We start from the raw sequence: 18,165 nt of genomic DNA, 5'->3' as shown, positions 1-18,165 counted from the left end.
TAAACCATAAACTTGACTCTGGAATCTCCAAGAATAACGGGGACATGAGAACTAACGGCACACATTGAATGGCACTTTCTCCTCATTTATGTATGGGTCCAAACGGCAGGGAAGCAATCAACACGGTTTTTAGCTAACTGACCCTATCTAAACACACCGTATGAATAAAACATCACAGTATGTAATATAAGATTCTTCTAAGAGATGATGATTTGAGAGCAAGGCCTTCCCAAGGGCAGAACAAAACCACCTAAAGATAACTTATGCCAATACATGAACCAAAACCGCAGTCCTTGCACAGGAAGGGGAAAAAAACCCAACAAACAAAAAGAATAAAACAAAAACATAAAACAAATAACCACAAATAAATAAATAAATAAAGGAGAAAAAAAAAAACACAGATCAAGACAAAACACAAAAATAGGATTGTAAGTAAACATCTCTCCAGTTCCTCCTGGAAATGCTCCCCCTAACCCTAACCCCAACCAGCTCCAGGGCTCAGCGCTCCTTCCACAGTCTCTAGCAGCACCCTTTTTCCTTACCTGCACGCAGGACAGAGCTGCCACCTTCAGCTCTATGGGGTCCTGTGGCACAAACCACACAAAGCCTGAGCAACCACTTTGTGGGCTGCTCTCTCCCGGCCTCGCTCGCCCTAGGTGAGCCCGGCGGCCACGCCGCTCCCGTCAGCGCGCAGCACCGCCTCCTTCTAGAAGGTTCCCGGGAGCAGGTGAGGAGGAAGCTTCCTTTTCCCTCAGGGGCTTCCCGCCGCCATCTTGCGCCCGAGGGCTCCCTCCGCAGCTCGGCGACAGGGAGACACCCAGCCAGGTACCATTGCCTAGTGAGCATGAATGGGTGACAGTGAACCTGCCTGGTAGAAACTATGTGAGTGCTTCCTTGTGCATGGGTATCCACGTGAAGAAAACTGGGACAAAGAGAGGCTGTAACTTGTTAATTTTCACATGCTTAAGCAGTACCAATTCTGGTCTACAAAAATGGTGGCGTTTCATGGGTTTAGGTGGAGAGGTTGTTCCATGCTCCCTTTCCCAAAGCTGCGTCAGTGCAACACTATACAAACTATGAGGAAAAATGTCCCTGTATTTAGGGTCTATGGACCACTTGGGGACTGGTCCAAGTGAAAGATGCTATATACATAGAAAAGTGTTAGCAGAATAGCATGGCTTCACAGAAATTTTCTCTGAGGAAGAAGTGAACCTCATTTTTCCCCCTACTAACTATAGGAGATAAATGTGTGTAAAAGAAAAGGAAAAACAGTTTGATAAGATATTTCTTGTGATTTATTAAGTGGGAGACCAAAGCATCTGAGTTGGATCCCAGCTGGTTGTAGTTAAAAGGATTAAGATCAAGCCTTACTAATTCATATCTTACATTATTAAGGGCATGAATTTCTCTTATGATATTAAAATCTAGAGTAAATATATATTTAAAATTCAGTCAAGCTCAGCAATATCATTTGATTATTTCCTTGTGGCACAACTCTGTCCTTCATTACCTGTTCTTCTTCCAGTCCTCCTAAGGAGAAATACTCTTCTTACCATATTTATAGCTTGAAATGACCTTTACTTCAACATACTAATACAGGGCTAGTAATGAAAGAAATAATACATTTTTTTCATACTCTGCTTTCTGCAGTTTTTTCCACATTATTTAATGTAACTTTCAAACAAAAGGCATATAGCAAATTATGCATTAATTGCAACAAAATTTTACTTAATCCTTTATATGCTAATAGAGTAGGACTGAACTTTTAATAACTCAGTATTAGCATATGCATGACTTGAATATATACCATCTTCTGAAAGGTGAAATCATGAAAACTTGTAAGAAATTGCTCTTAATGGTAAAATGTGTCATGCCTTACTGATAGATAAGAAAAATATTTCTGTAATTCTATATTTATATAGACAAAAATTGTAAGTATTTTTCTGTGTTATTTTAAAAAACAACACAAAATGATGCTGGAATCATCTGTTTTGGTAAACCACTTTCTAGCGCATAGCACCTCCCATCCTGACAGAACCCCAAACTGCAATAGAGATTGCAAACACATAGACTGCTTCTCAAAGACACTGAACTTCTGTGCCAGGAGCACTACACTGAAGTGATTCTGGAAAGGGGATTGAAAACTAAATTGTTCAGTAGAAATGATGTAGCATAGCTGTTTAGTCTTGGGAAAAAGCAGCTTCTAAAAGTCAGTCAGACTACTTGTACAAAAATGCTCAGTAAAAAGAGCCACAGAATTGGGCAGAACAGAATTATAGGGATACTTTAAAATGTGTTACAGCATTTTGATGTGCCGGGCCTGATTCTGTACTTTACATTTCGTTTTACCTGTATAGTAAATGGATCTTTTCTATTAAATTGAGTCAAAGACCACTAAAATCAGTGACATCTTCCTTAGGGTTTATAAAGTTTGCCAGAGCTAAAGCTCTGGAAACCAAAACTTAAGCATGAAGTGAGAGAGCCTACATATCTCAACAACAGAACTTATTATTAAATATTGGCATAGGCTGCTATATATCAGCCCTGAATACTTAATTTTATATTTTATTACAAATGTTCAGGCCAGATCAAAGAAGCTATGCTCTTGACTGAAGCCTGACATGGGAAAGCTGATGCTTAAGAGAATCTCAGAAAACTTGATTTTTAACGTTTTGCCTAGATCCATGAACTTTATCAAGATACTACAACTCCTTCCTAGAACGTACTCAAATATTGGAGAATGTGTTGTTTGCATTTCTTCACTGTGTCCTCATTGAAAGCTGTCAACAATTGGGATGAAATAAACGGGGCTTTGTAATGTGGAAAAAGCATTCCTAGCTAGAAATATGCATGCTTATTGACTCAGTGTCGCCAGCCTACCGTCAGTGGTGTACAGACACAAGTGATGTGGCATAGACTCATGCTTCTAATGTAGAACAGAAAAGCATAGGATCTTATTTCCCATCCATTCTTCTTCTGACATACTGCAAGCGGATGAACAGCTTCAAAAGGTTTTTAAAGGGGGGTGGGCATAACTACATTAATGAGAACAGTGTATATATGTATATCAGAGTCTTATAAGTCACTGATGTTCATAAAAAGCTTTCAAGAGGCATATTGAAGTGTATTTTCTCATATAACATCATGGGCCTATCATTGCTGGTACACTGCACAGAACAGTTTTTAACAATATGGAGTATTAGTTCTTGAAGGTAGGAATTAAATGAAAAAATCTTAGAGGAAGAATATGAGCAATGGTTAAAGTTTCAAACAGATGTGCATGCTTTCTCTGTTTTGTATAGAAGTCATGTTCCTACTCCACAAACTCAAGTGAAAAAGCTAATTTTACCTATAAATGGAGTGACTTCACCTCTTGATAATAGGTGAAAGATGGAAAAGAGCACAAAAAATACCACAAAACACATACCAGCCTATTAGCTGAAGTCATTACAACACAGAGAATCATTGAATAATACAGGATTGTATTAAATACTGTATCATTTAGAAGTTTTGTCATGGTTTATATTTTGGTGACTTTGCCTGTTTCAGTTAACTAGAAATAACCAAAGGCTTTTTGGTTATATCTGGAAATCAGATGTTTGTATTAAAGTTGTAATAGAAATGTCATGAAAACACATCAGATAGACTATTTCTTTACATCAGCTAATTATGCCTCCAAATCTAAGACCTACCAAGAAAGTGTATGTTTTTCTCTATATGCAGAAGTTGTTTTGAATTATTTAAGCAAGATCAGCTCAAGTGACAACAAGGACATAATTACATGTTGCTTCATGAGATAGAACAACAGTGATAAGATTAACTGTTCAATCAGTAACTGGTATAAGAAGTAGAAATATTGATTTATGATTAAATTAATAGAGAAAAATAATAACATTTCAAATCTTCAACCTCTGACAGTGTAACTGTCAGTCAGAAATCCTGATGATTTCCAGTAAAGTAGATGCTCAGAACTTACAAAATCCAAACCCTGAGTGTTTAGTAAAGAAAACTTGGTGCTCTCTTACTAACATCTATCAGAATTCCAGTGTTGCATTATATGCAATATATATTAAATGTATTAGAGCAAATTTCCCAAAGAAAATGTCTATTCTGGTATAGGAGTTGGAAGTGCTAAATACCATTGTGTTGAAAAGTAGCCACAATGTAATCATGAGGAACAAAAAATCAGAAGGTTTAACAGAATTACTAGAACACTTTGCTAGAACTTAATGATGTTAGTCTATGTATACTTTAAACTACTGTGAGATATTTTGAATTTTTTCAAACATGCCAGTATGTAAAACCAGTGTGATATGGTGTCTTAAGTTTGCAGGTTTATTTGCCTAATAAAAATCCATATATTTTATGTGATGCAGTACACCTATTTTCTGATGCCCAGAGATGATGAATTCCTAGAGGCAGCCTAATGTCTCACAGTGATGTTTCTTTATGCATCAGTAGAAGCATGTAGATCATCAGTAGTTCATTCCCTACTGCTACCACCAGAGTTCTTACGATGGGATTTTGTGTGTGTGTGTTTGCCACATACCACAGATTTTTTTTTTCTTTGTCTGACAGAGTTTGAGGAGGCACATTATTTCTCAGTACACACTGTGGATGGATGCTGCATTGTTTTAAATGGAGAATCATTCTCTGTAACCTGAGGGATACTGCCAAGTCTGATTTCTTTAAAATCAATTCAGGAGATTCATGCTCAGACTTGGCTGGAATACAGAGGCATACATTTTTGATCAAATCACAAAAATGCAAGTTCCTGTAGTTCCTTTTCTTAGGGATGCAATATTTTCTTATAGGAAAAAGAATAAATAATTAGGTGTTTTAATGGAATGCAATATATTCTGTCATATATTTGGTGGTGTCTTCTACTCATACTCAGATTAAAGCACACAAATATCAGGTTGAAATATCTTTCCTGTTCTAGAAAAATATGATCAGTCATCTGAATCCATTGTTTAAATTTATATGATTTCAATACAAAATGAAACCAGTAATGACAGTAGCCACACAATGCCCTTTCTTATACAATTAGAAATCACTGCAGTGGGGCTTTCTGTTCTTTGTTCATTTATTTGTTTGATAACAGAGACATTCAGGGAAATCAGCTGAAAAATATCTGCAAGATGAATTTCCAAGCTGATGATCAAAATAGTATTGCCTGGAATGCAGATTATGTTCCATTCCTTGGTTCAGATAAGTGTTTCTCACATGGCCTCTGCAGAACAGTAAAAGCTTTGCACTCTCCTTGACCGCTAGTATTTTAGAATTCTATCAATGACAGATAAAGTAATCATTAGATTTTCAGCTATCTCATTAGTCTTGCCTTTGAGCTGAAATTAAGAAGGTGAATAATTATATTCAGATAAAGCTATGGTTAATTATTTAGCTATTCAATTGAACAGTAAAACTATTTTTAATGAAGGCTTGTTATTGAAATGATCCTTTTATTACATTTTTAATAAATTGATACTTAAAAAAAAAAAAAATCCATGTTCAAAAGCGTAAACTGACCACCACCTCAAGTCACCATTATCTCCTTCTACTGATGCTAGCAAGAGTCACAGACCAATAAATGAAAACAGAATTGCTGAAAAATATAGTTTGTGATTTGTTACTAGCACAGGACTCAGGTTGCATCCAGCCTTCAGTTACTAGAAATCAAAGCAAAAAACCTAGCCATGTGTTTCTTTGCTTACCATTCTTAATTACTGTTTCTTTAGTTTGCTATCTGAGATGAGATTGAGAGTATGTGTACAACTCCTAGCTGTTACATTGTATCTGTACAACTCCTAGCTGTTGCATTTGCTCTTTAGAAACAATAAATAACACTGACCCCTTTCATGTTTCTGAGCATAATACAACAATCCGTTAGGTTTCTAAGCCAAATGCTACTACCACATTGCACTTGCTACTCTTTAACTTCCCTCAGAAGTAAGCGTTTACAATTTAGAGAACATACAGGTATCCCATCTTTCAGTGGGACACTTTCATCTTTTATGCTACTGAGAAGGAAAACGATGCACATATAGCTATAGTTTTTGTCTGTTAAGACATTGCTGGGTAAGAGAAGAATGTTTTTGCTGTAAGTATGAATGAGTTACTGGTCTTCCTTAAGCAAAGATAAAGAGAGGAATTAAATATTGTCTGCCAGACAAGGAAAAAATGTGCTAAGTTGTTTTTAGGTAGTTTATACAATCTACCGATTTCCATGCATATGTTACTCTGCATCAGATAGTTTAAATGTATAGTTCTCTATTAGAAATTAAAGATGCATTTTCACTCACTTACTCTCATTGCTTTTGCAAATTGCCTTTGTGTAAGTGTTCATTACTATGTCTTAGCAAGCAGGCCACCTAGTGCCTAACAATAGCAAGTACTCTACAGTGACCTGAAGTGTTCTGCAAGAAGCAAGAGTACACTTAGCCAACTGGCTATCAAAATCATGTTGCCATGTTACAACTCTGCAAAAATAATAGAGGGTTCAGTTTCCCCCACCTACCCTAGAGTAGGATTATGACAGTTTCCTGTGAAATTTTTAAATATGGAATAGATATGAACCTTTTTATTGTTAAGAAAGATAAAATCATTTTCTTTAAAAGCTAATTTTATAAGTAATCAAGCTGCCTGAAGACTTCCATTATTTCTGTCTGTTGCTGAAAAAAATAAATACCCATCTTTTTCTACAAGTAAGATTTCCCATTATTCTTGGACACATGTGATTTCTAATTTAATCTAGTAAAAAGAAGTATAGTGCAGTATTTTAATAGTGTGAATGACATGTGATTATACCATTGCAAGGCGTATTTCCTCCTAATTTCATTTGCATCAGTATTTCAGAGTCCAATTCAGCTTCTTTAAAGACTGATGGCAAAGTTTCCATAAACATCAAGAGATACAGTGGCTATTAAGCTTTCTATTTTATCTTGGCAATATACTGCTTTCCTGTACACTGAAATGAAAATTGAAGAATCCCCAGAAGCAGCCAATAGTCCCTCAAAGTAAAAAGACTACTTCTTTCTTTACTCAATTTTAAATTATCATTACTGATTTCCCTGGAATAGTGAGATTTTAAGCCTGTGGAAAGGCTATGTTCAAAGGTATCAGAAGATACTGAATGTATTTTCTTATTCAGATTCTATAGACTAATTTTTAAATATCCTAATTTGACATGTCCCATTGAAGTGAATCAGATCACAAATGGCTTAGTAAGAACCAGTGCTTTAGTCTTCCTGAAGTTCAGTGGAACTTAGGTTCCCAGAGCACTGGGAAATGTATATCCAGTGCTGAATATCTCATCCCCTTCTTATAGTCCAAGCTAAATATTTCTTTCAAAATACCAATTTAGTCTGGAAAATATAATACCCTGAAATCTTCTGGTTCAGTTTCTAAACTTGCGTAGGACTTATGTGTGTATATATATGTGTGTGTATATACACTGCTCATATGGAAAAGAAATAGTGAAAAGCATTTATTTCAGTGAAATAAACTTCTTTTAAGCATTAAAGCAAAATTAAAGAGAAATGGCCACTACTTACAAACCTACCTCAAAGGAACAGTTAAGACATTTTCTTCCCCCAAGATACTGAACATTCTGTAGACAACTGTGACCATATCACTGTCCAATACTATCCAAATCCATTTAAATGCACTTCATTTATTACTGATTTATATAGTGATGAACGTTTATATTTAAAAAATTAAAATCAAATAAAGTGAAAGAACAAGAAGCAGAATACTCACAGGTGTTAGATCTGCCTCAGACAGGAAGTAAATTCTGAGTGTGTTTGAGGAAAAAAAGAATCTTTCCTTCTGAGGTAAATGAAACCTATTTTTTCCCAAATTTCAGATCTAAAATCTAAATTCACAGCAATGAAATTCCCCTTTTTGGAGTTTCACACGGAGAAGGAACTATTCTTTCTGAAACTTTAGTCTTATTACCCATCTCTTGATACATACTGGTCATGTGTTAGAAGGATAAAGGATACCCATCCATACCTGCTTGATTGTTTACATCTGCTTTTGTGATTTGAAAGGCATCATCCCTATTTAAACATTAATAAGAGGAAAAAAAATGCCCACCAAACTGAACCATTATTTAAGCCTGCTTCAGAGAATCTGGGGACTGTATCATAGAGACAGTAATGTCTGGGATAATTGTTAACGGAGTACATGAACCAGATCATGACATGACCATGAATCTCTGCCATCATGGATTTTTAGTTGGATATGAACATTACAATCTAATACCAACATGCAGGGGTGAGATAGCATTCACAGAACTAAAAATCATGGGCTCAGTTAGTCTCTAATAGGGATGCAGTGGCCAATATCATAATATATGAATTAATTTTCAAATTTGTTGGGGCTCCTGAAGCTTAAGGAATTTTCACTTTTTCCAGTCTTGAGGAATTAATTATGAAGCAGGATCCAAGAAGTGAAAACATCAATATTGGCTGCAAGGATAGCTGCACTACCAATCCTGCTTGTCCTTCACTGCCTAGCAGTTTTCCTTCTTTCAGTGTGGTAGCTGCAAAAGAACATAGTCTAACTACATGGTATAGCAGAGGACCTGTGACTGACTGTTGTCATCAATGTGTAACATCCCTTGGGTGACAGGTTCTCTCATTCATCTGGGTGCTCATGCATATTGACAAGGATGCTGCCTGCCAAAAATGACAATACTGTACAGTATTTCTTTAGTTGTATCTCGCCTTCTAGACTGCTGCATGCCACAGGATAATTTGCTAACCTAGGCTTTTTTTCACAAGTAGATCCTACACCAACTGCATTCTCTCTGGTCCTTAAGAACCAGGATCCTTCCCTGGAAAGCTGATTTCACCCCCTCCGATAGAAATGAAGGGACTTTAAGGGAGTGAAGTCATGCATAACAAGGCTATTATAAAGTTAATCTATACAGCTCTGTCTTTATTCTTTCTATCCTCAGTTTAAGACCAGATTAGAAATAGCAACAAAAGATTTTGGTTCCTGATGGGCTATAGTAGGCTGAGGGGACAATGGAATTGGCCATTGCTGTTTCAGCACTGGCAGCTATTCTAAGCTCAAGTACCATAGGTTGCTGCAAGCGCAGTGTAAAAATGACAGCATATCTATGTACCAAATCTAGCCCTGCAGTAGAAACGCTGGTATTATTTGCAAAGTGGTTAGTCATGTATAATTCTTCTATTTGAGGAAATGGCCAATAGTATTAGCCATGCAAGCCTCTGTGGGCTAATGTAATTAGTCTTACGCATTTTAAGACCAGATAGAATGGTATTAGAGAGAATGGAGGACAATTTTAATTGGATGATGGCAAAATCCCTCTAAGCACTATGGCTGTCTCCTGTGTTCAAAATCCTTTAAAAAGTTCACAGATTCCAATTGTTTTCTGCAGTAACAGTATTTCTATCCAAATTATATTAAACATGTCAGCTCATTTCCAGAGTAAAAATGATAAAAGCACATTCAACTTCTGCAAAGCTGATCACTTTAAAGAAAAATATAAGATAATTAAAAGCTGTTACAACTGACAATACAACACTGCAGCTTCAAAATTCTCCCCTAATTACAGCTGCTAACTTTTAATAGCAACTGTAACAGTGAGTCACATTTGACATTACAATAGCATCCCAACCTCCTATTTGGGAGAAAGGCTCTTGGGAAAACACAATTACAAGGTGAGCATATCCAGCCAAGACCACTGCACGTTTTGAAAAGCCAGTGATTGCTTTCAGTTTTATTCTGGTTGAGAAATCTAGATTAGTTCCCCTTTGTTTGAATGCGGTCTTTTTAACAAGGTCAAATGTAACAAGGTGGAGCTGACTGAAAATATTAAAGGGCCTTAAAGGGAATGGGCACTGCTCCTTGAATAGACCTTCTTTTATGGGTAATTTCTGAGCCAAGCATTGGGCTGATATAAATAGCACTATATCATTCCTGTTCTTGTTAAGTATTTGCATGACAAGATAGAGGAAGGGCATCCTGAAGCTTACTGTGCTTCTTGGTTTGGTATTAATTAACCTTTTTTTTAGTTAGGTATTAATGTGTTATAGAAGGCAGAGAAATTCTGAAACTGCTATAGCTTAAAAACTGTGGATGTGTTTGCCCTCCAAGAATACAGTGTCTCCATTGCCTTTAACAGGTATTAAAGGAGGGTTTTAAATGAAAATTAGAGCCAGTTAGGCTTTTTTCTCAGCTGTACAACAGGAGCCGTTCACTCCTGTCTGCCAGTCAGTCTGACTGAAGATGGAGCCCATGTCTCCCTTAAGCTTATGCAGTTAACTTTCCTGTCTACTAGGGGAGGATACAGAAGTGGAAAGCCCTGAATTCCTTATCAGCATAAACTAAGAAAATTCCCATGATGGGCATTTTGTCCAGAGCCTGGGAAGACTTTATAGGTCCTGTGTTTTATATGTTACCACAGGCTTAAAGTCTTAAAAGTACACGTCTCTATCCTCTAGGGACACTTGCTAACCCTCATGTGAATTCAGGGGTAGGTACTGTATCTGACAACAGATAACCGGAGTACTTTTTAAACCAAATCACTTTCAATAATATGTATCCATCGCTGAGAATTTGCTTATATGAAGAAGTAGTTCCATCAGATTGTATTGGTGATGCAGTGCACAGAGAAATTACAAAATATCTTATGAAAAAGAAAGCACACAAAATTTAATCACTGGTCTACTGCACCAAAATGATGCTACAATCATTGTAAGATCAATACAGTATTTGAATAACAACTGAATCAAATTCATTTATCAGATTGTCAGTGGTTTAGGTTTGTCAAATTAATGGGCAAATCTTTGTAGATTTCATAGCTTATCCTGTCAGTTTCTCACATTAAGCAAAATTACTATTAAATAATTCTTTCTGAGGAAATCTTTCAGCCTAAAGTTAATGCCAACATTCAGGTGTGGAAGATTAATTTCTGTAGAGTTTGACCTGCAACACATCCAAGGAAAAGGACAAGTAGAGGAACATAATGTTGGGTTTTCAGTCTCTAATGTATCTTCCAGTCTGTGGTACTGCATAATTCCCCAAAGAGTGATACACAGTCTATTTTGAGAAGGAGCAGAACAGAACAGTGAGAAAATATGAAGTGTTGACCATCCCTTAACAAAAAATCTTAGACTTAAGGTCCAGCTACTTGCAAAATTCCTCTGTCACTGAAGAACTCCTAAGAGCTGCACCCAGGACAGAGGAAACATCACTTAGATACCCTGTATCATAAGGGTCTGATTCAAGGGTCTGGAACAGGGCAGTTTCCATGCAGCCATCCCACTACATTTCTGGTTACATTATAATTACCTTAAAATATGTGGCCATCATGGAATGAACTAGGGAAAGCAATTAATAGGGACCCTTACATTGTTGACATCTGCTGTGAAATTTTCAGAGGGCTTGAATGTGAGCCATGTGAAACCCTTTCAAGGCTGCCCTTGGTCTGAGCATACCCTATGTAGATCTCACCTCCCTGTCTTCTCTGGTAGTAATCACCTATTCCTGAGCCTATGACATTCACTCCAAAATGATCGTGGGGAGGAAAAACATTGTCAGCATTGTTTTAGATCTCACCAGGTTTTAAAAGAAAGAGGAACGTTTCATTCCCTTTAAAGCATCCCTAGAGTAAAAGTTAGTGGAAAAGAACTTCTAAGAGCAAATGAGGAAGGTTCTAAAAGAAAATACCTGAGGGATCAGATCTCAGACACAAATATTTTTTTTAATTGCAGGTGCTTATAATTACTTGTAAGGGAGAAAACTAATTATGGCAGCCTTCAGGGAGCTTAACCATGGTAAATACTGAGAGAAAGCAGCTGGGCTTTGGAAAGTTATTTGTATATGTTTGCTTACACTTGCAGTCATTGCTGGTACATGTGTCTCTTTTCCCCACCTCTCCTCTTCCTCCTCCTACTCTTCTTCCCCCCCACCCCATTTTGTTGTCAGACATAAGTATTTTTATTATGTCAAATAATGAGAAATAAACTCATTTGTTTCTGAATTTCCTAATTTTAAAAGGGTTTAAAGATTTTATAAACAGAGAAATATTTTTAATCTATTACTATGTAAAATTGCTCTTGTACTGGAATACACCGCATGATAAGATACAGATGTGGCTTAAAAGATCAAATTAAAACAGTTAGAACAGCTAAATGCGATTGAATTAAGGCTTTTGCATATGTCCTAGCTACTGGTATCTTCTATATACTATGTATTTATTTGTTGTTCAGACTCAAATTAACACAAGCTGAAGGAAAATAAGTACAAGCTGCAAGCCATATGTCCATTTCTACGTGTCAGTGATGTTGGGAAAAATAAAGAGCAGAGAAGAAAAAACTCAGTTTCACTATATATTATTTAGCAAGTAGATTCCTATAGTGTGTCTGGACTCATCAGTTCTAGGATTAGTCACAAGAAATTAGAATTCAGTGTGTTTTTTACACAATTAACTGTGATTCCTCGGCACTGTGGTTTAGCATATATAGTTTCTGGTTGCATGTCATTCAGACAGGATTTTATGAGCTTTAAAGCTCTTCTCTTCCACTGACTTCAGTAAAACAAAGGACTGAAAAAAATGAATGAAAGAAAAACATTTTTTCCCTTAGTAAAAGATGGAAGCCCCCTTCTTCCAATCTTCTTCCCGGTTTTTATACAAAAATATTTTAAATAAACAAAACAGAGCCTACCTCAATGTAATCCAAATAAAGCCAATGGCGTTGAAATATAATTAATTTTAAAGAGTAGTACAGCCACGTACTATATTATTTTGATTTGTATTGACATTCCATTAACTTGGACAGGACTTCCATTGCCCTCGCTCAATTGGAGTCAATGCTAATTTTGACATTGTGAGAGTTTCATTGTTACAGTATTTCTGATCTTGTACCAAAATATACAGTCCAAAATATTTGCATAGCAAAAATTCTGTGGTCTAAGAGGCATTAAGTATCTCTAATATTATGCATTATAAATTTTGTCCCCAAATGCCAAATTTGATGACAGCATTTGCTGTAATGTGTAGTCATGGGCTCATATAACACTCATGTGTTAAATGGCTTTAAAATACAGTACCTTGGAAGTGAAATACCGTGAGTGAACACTTAAAGATCTTTTTCATTATCAGCTTTTTACTTGGCACAGCTAATTAAGTGATCGGTTAGGTCTAAGTCTGATATCTTTTGCTGTCTACTTTCGACTTAGATCTGGTTTCATTTGAATTTGTAACAAGCAGTCTCATTAGCTATTGCATCTTGGTCCCAGTGACAAATTCCTAAATGATCAATCTCTAATTAATTACCATGAAATAGCTACACCTCACTGAATGTAGTAAAATGTGTCTAGTTATACAAGTGTGTTAATTAAGAGATTCCTATATCCTATTTGATGAGTTAGAGCTGTCTAGAAGTCTAGTTATAGATAAAAATAGAATGATAAATATGGTTAATCAGCTATGATTCTTGATTTCTTTGAAAACCTCACTCTTTTTGTTAAGTTTTTTTTTTTAAATATAACATTTTAAGAACTACTTTAAAATGGTGATTAAACAAAGTCATTGCGGAAAGTCCATTTCCAGGTGTTCCTACAATGTGGAAGGGATCTTCTTACAACTAAATTCATTAGACATATAGGGTGCTGTTTGAACAGCTGGATGGATAATGAAGTTCTGAGATTAGCCCTTAAAGAAATAGTTTAAGAAAAGTATCCTTCTGGCTCCCAAGCCAACAGAACCAAACAACAACTGTCATATAGGAGTACCAAACACACTACTGGATATGCTGGTCAGACTAGGGATAGTCAGTCGAGATCCTGAGACAAAGGAACACAAGTAGCAGAGTACAGACCCTGGACTTCCAGAGGATAGACTTCAGCTTAGACAGGGATTTCTTTTGGGTGGGTGAGATCCTGTGTGAGGCAGCTCTGAAAGGAAAAGGAGCTCAAGAAAGCTAGCAAACCCTCTGCAAGCACATCACTCTATTCCAATAACCCAGGTAAACTAGCAGACATACCAGCAGACCTGCATAGTTTCACAGGAAGCTCCTGGCTGAGCTCCAGTACAAAAAGACACAGACAGGACATGAAAGTGAAGACAGACACTAGAAACTTTGCCTTTCTGTATTTAGGGAAAAGGTATTTGCCTAAAGATACAAAGTTCAAGGAAGAAAGGAGCTTCCAGCATGAGAAAAATCCCAGGAGGACAAAGCCAGGCTCTTTAGTGAGGTGCACAGTGAGAGAACAAGAGACAGGCTCATAAACTGAAATGGGGAAGGTTCTGCCTGGATATTATGGCAAAAAAACATCTGTGGAATCTGTCTGTGCAGGTTAAGATCTGACTGGACAAAGCCTAAAGCAACCAGAGCTGAATTCAGTGCTGACATTGCTCTGAGCAGGAGGTTGGACTAGAAACTCCCAAGGTTCCTTCCTATGTGAATTATTCTATGAGTCTATAAAAATTTAATCTCAAGGATAAGATACAGGTGTAAGTGTGAGCTTGATTTGTGGAATGCAGTACTTTCATTTCTTTAATCTTGTGCCAGGATAAAGGTACAAAAAACCTTCACAGCTATTACATTTGCGTCAGGTCAAGAAGTCTGTGTCAGTTTTTTAATATCAGCCAAAGATTACCAAAGACAAAAACTTGATGAGCATTTGCATAATTGAAAAGGCAAAAATTGCTCCTCAGAACGATTTTAAATAATTCTTTGCTGTACCAGGCTTATTGGGCATTTTTTTTTCTTTCTGCTAATGAAAATGATTTGAACCATGAAAAGAGGTTCACCTTTAATCCCAAATACTGATTCAAGGGAGGAAGAAAGTATTTTGTATGTATTATAGATTCATTAAACTAGTCAGTACCCCTTGAAAACTGGAAAATTTCCTAGTAAATGGGGGAAAATGTATTTCTCACATTATATAAATAGCACTTAATAGCATCATGAGGCATACCATTTTATGTTCGGGAGCAATGCCACAGTATTTGTTACTAGAGTATGTGTTTACAGTCAGAGAAAGTATTCATCCTCACCATCAAGTAAGTTAAAGTAATGTCTGCATAAAACAAATACCTTCCACATCTTCTGGATTTAAAAATGACTTATGCAAAGCCAGAATCCACAGAACTGTTTTATATGAATTTCTGCTTTCTGTGATGCAAACATATCAATTCCCTAGCCTTGTTACCAGTGCTTTGAGGAATATTTATAGGAACCCTCAAACAATGAAAATTTCCAGCTGTTACAGCTGTGTAGCTTGCATGCTGCAGTGCTCATAGATATAAAGGACTCTCTTATGTCCACCTGATTACTGTCACTGGTGTTCCAGAATGAGCACCTTTGGATATGATATTTGTGCTCTGTGTATCTGAAAAACTCAAAGAAAGCTTTTCCACCGAGGAATGACAAAATCATTGTACAAAAAACTGTAGCACAGTGGAATAAGAATATTGCCTTTGAAGAAGGAATTAAATATGGATCAGGCACAAGTATCTGGATTCCAAAGAAACCTCTCAAATCATGACCAATGTTCTAAGCAGTGATAAATTCCTATTTAAAGTTGTATTTGTGTAGAATCATGAACACTTTATGTAGTTTCCCCTGATAAATAGATTGCCATCCCACGATTTCTCATAAACAAGTATGTTTAGTTAGTTTGGCAATAGATTCAATGTGGTTGGAAAATGAAATTGATACTTATTTGGTCTAAATGCAATTCCAAACAAAGGATTTTTTCTGCATTTCACATTTATGGCTACAAACTTTTAAAATGGATGGTATATATAAAGGGTGCTCTAGTCAGAAGTTAGAAGTACCTCAGAAAACTTCCTTATGCTACAGAATGAAAAAAGAAACAGAAAATACACTTTTCCCCCAAACTTCTCAGAAATTATAGACAGTCGACGGTTGGGCTTTAACTTCAAAAACACGCCTGAACTTTATGACTTTGTGCCTTTACCTTCCAGCAAGGTTTATTTTTGGTTCCCTTCCAACTGAAAAATGGACTATGAGATTCTCTTCAGGTTTAAAATAATTAGTAAACCCTTAGAATACTCATTATAAATAGATCAAAGCTTCAACCCAACTTCAGTACAAAGGCAAGCCTTTTAGATCAAACTTGAACTACCACCCACCCCACATATGTCCTGCTGATATCTTACTTTGGGTTCTGTTAAATTATTAACACCAAAATACTGAATAATTCATTATTTAAAGAAAAATAATAAGGAACTTAATTTATACAACTTTTATACCAATTACATTTTCTCTTTTCTTCTTTCCTTTTTAATCTGGAGTGCTTTTTTGCTGTAAATTTAATGGCTCAATCCCTCATTTCTAGGTGAAACAAAACTACAGATAATGAGGAAGTCAAGAAAAATGCAAGCAGGAGGCATTAGGCATTAATTGAAAAGGTAAAAATGAAGATATTTATAACGATCAAACTCTTCTACTCTGCCAACAAGTACCTGCAATTCTTGACATTCCCAGATGTCCAGTTGCCAGAGCAATTCAGAATTAATGTAACCAGACATACTAACGTGTTACATAGGAGCAACAGACAAAAGTGCCCCTTGATGTTACTGTCATCTGCAATATCCAGCTGCATCTGAACAGTCATACAGTAGAAGCTACACTAGGAATCTGAATACTGGAAAGAACTACATAGCTTTTTATATGTCAGAAAGTTCTCATCTGTGCAGAGCCTGTAGTTTGTCTGAATGGAAAACAGTCAAAACAACTGTAGGTAAAATATTTTATCAAAGAATTTCAAAAATACATCAAAGCTGAATATAGCACAAATAATGCAAAAGTAGTAGAACATTTGAATCTCTGTGCCTTTAAAATCTATGAAAAGTATGTGATAACGGAGCATGATATTTAATGAAAACTAGTTTCAATTTATAAAAATAATAGCAGAAAGGTAGTTTATCAGTCAGATGGCAACTGTATGGCACATTCATTCATGATCTCTTTACCATACTCACACACGTACCCTCAGCCTGCCTTATACTTGGTTTTTGTGCTTGGCACTTACAGATCAGAGCAACCCCTTTGATGTCAAAGTAGCAAATGCATTTAACAAATTCATCAAAGAAAATGCCCTTTCACAAGGCATTAGTCCAAATTATCAGTATATGTCAAAAAATAAGATGACTGCATAAAAATGAACATACTGCAAATGCCTCATCCCTTATCAACAAAAATACTATTCTGAAACACTGGTACTGCATGCACACATTTTCTAACGATTTCTGTGGTAGGTTTCTGGCACTTTCTGAGTTGTGTATTGCCAATGCGCAAGTAGTCAATAAGATCAGAATCCTGCTTTGCCAGTATTTTCTTTGGAGTTACCTATAGAAAGGGCAGAATTTGCATTTAAATGTAATATTATCTTCTAGATTTATTTTTATTTTTGTTAGTTTTTTCCTTTCCAAATTGCTAAGGATTTAATAATACAGAATTATGAAACCTACAGTAATTCTTTTCATGTCAGGACCAGAAGCAGCACAGGAGGCATGCATCTGCTTTCACTGCATACCTGTTATCCAGGAATAAAGTTATTCACTACACTCACTTCCTAGACTCTTCAAGCCAGAACCACGTATTTATTTTTGAACACCATCTTTAGCAATCAATCCTGATGAGAACTTTTTAATTACCTATAAATTCTAAACATTAAATAACTTTCATTTCCAAACTTGTGATTTTACTCCAGTATTATTTATGTCTAAGAGAATATTTGCTGTGCTGAGTCATAACTATCACAAAATAAACTAATTTAAATCATTTAAAACAAAATACAGGTTATTGAATTTGTCTGAATTTGTCTGGAAGACAAGGATTGAAAACTTAGAAATAATATAAAGAAAAGAACATGCAGTGAACAACAAAGATTCTTCTAAGTCTCCCAGATAAAAAAATACAGCCATTCATGCTCCAGTACTGCAATCTCAATAGCTGTTTCTCAGTATTCTTCCAGTTTCATTCCTTCTACACTTGCTTGGATTCACCATATAGATTCAAACAGCAGCACAGTGTACAGTGCACAGTATATTACTGTATAGCAGCTCAGACTAAATAATCAGACCTTTCTTTGGGCTTTTCATCACCACCACACTAAGATGCCTCTATTAATTCAAATCCTCTGGTATAATGTATC

At 36.1% G+C, this 18,165-nt stretch overlaps 1 protein-coding gene and 1 long non-coding RNA gene across 6 annotated transcripts in view; one reads left to right on the top strand and one right to left on the bottom strand.

Annotated features, from left to right (window-relative positions):
- Positions 1-18,165, bottom strand: part of PCDH11X (protocadherin 11 X-linked) — a 491,394-nt gene that overhangs the window by 450,840 nt on the left and 22,389 nt on the right. The window lies entirely within an intron of this gene.
- LOC133265218 (uncharacterized) lies at positions 718-16,839 on the top strand. Its single transcript, XR_009741898.1, has 2 exons — positions 718-825; positions 16,345-16,839. It is a non-coding gene; the product is annotated as an uncharacterized LOC133265218 (long non-coding RNA).

Source organism: Pezoporus flaviventris, unplaced genomic scaffold (genome assembly GCF_033815535.1).
Source record: "Pezoporus flaviventris isolate CSIRO_AGI_PZ_B2104156 unplaced genomic scaffold, CSIRO_AGI_Pfla_v1 ptg000005l, whole genome shotgun sequence".
NCBI lineage: Eukaryota > Metazoa > Chordata > Aves > Psittaciformes > Psittacidae > Pezoporus > Pezoporus flaviventris.
Note: the sequence above shows the minus strand (reverse complement) of the source record. Positions and strands in the feature narration are given on the sequence as shown.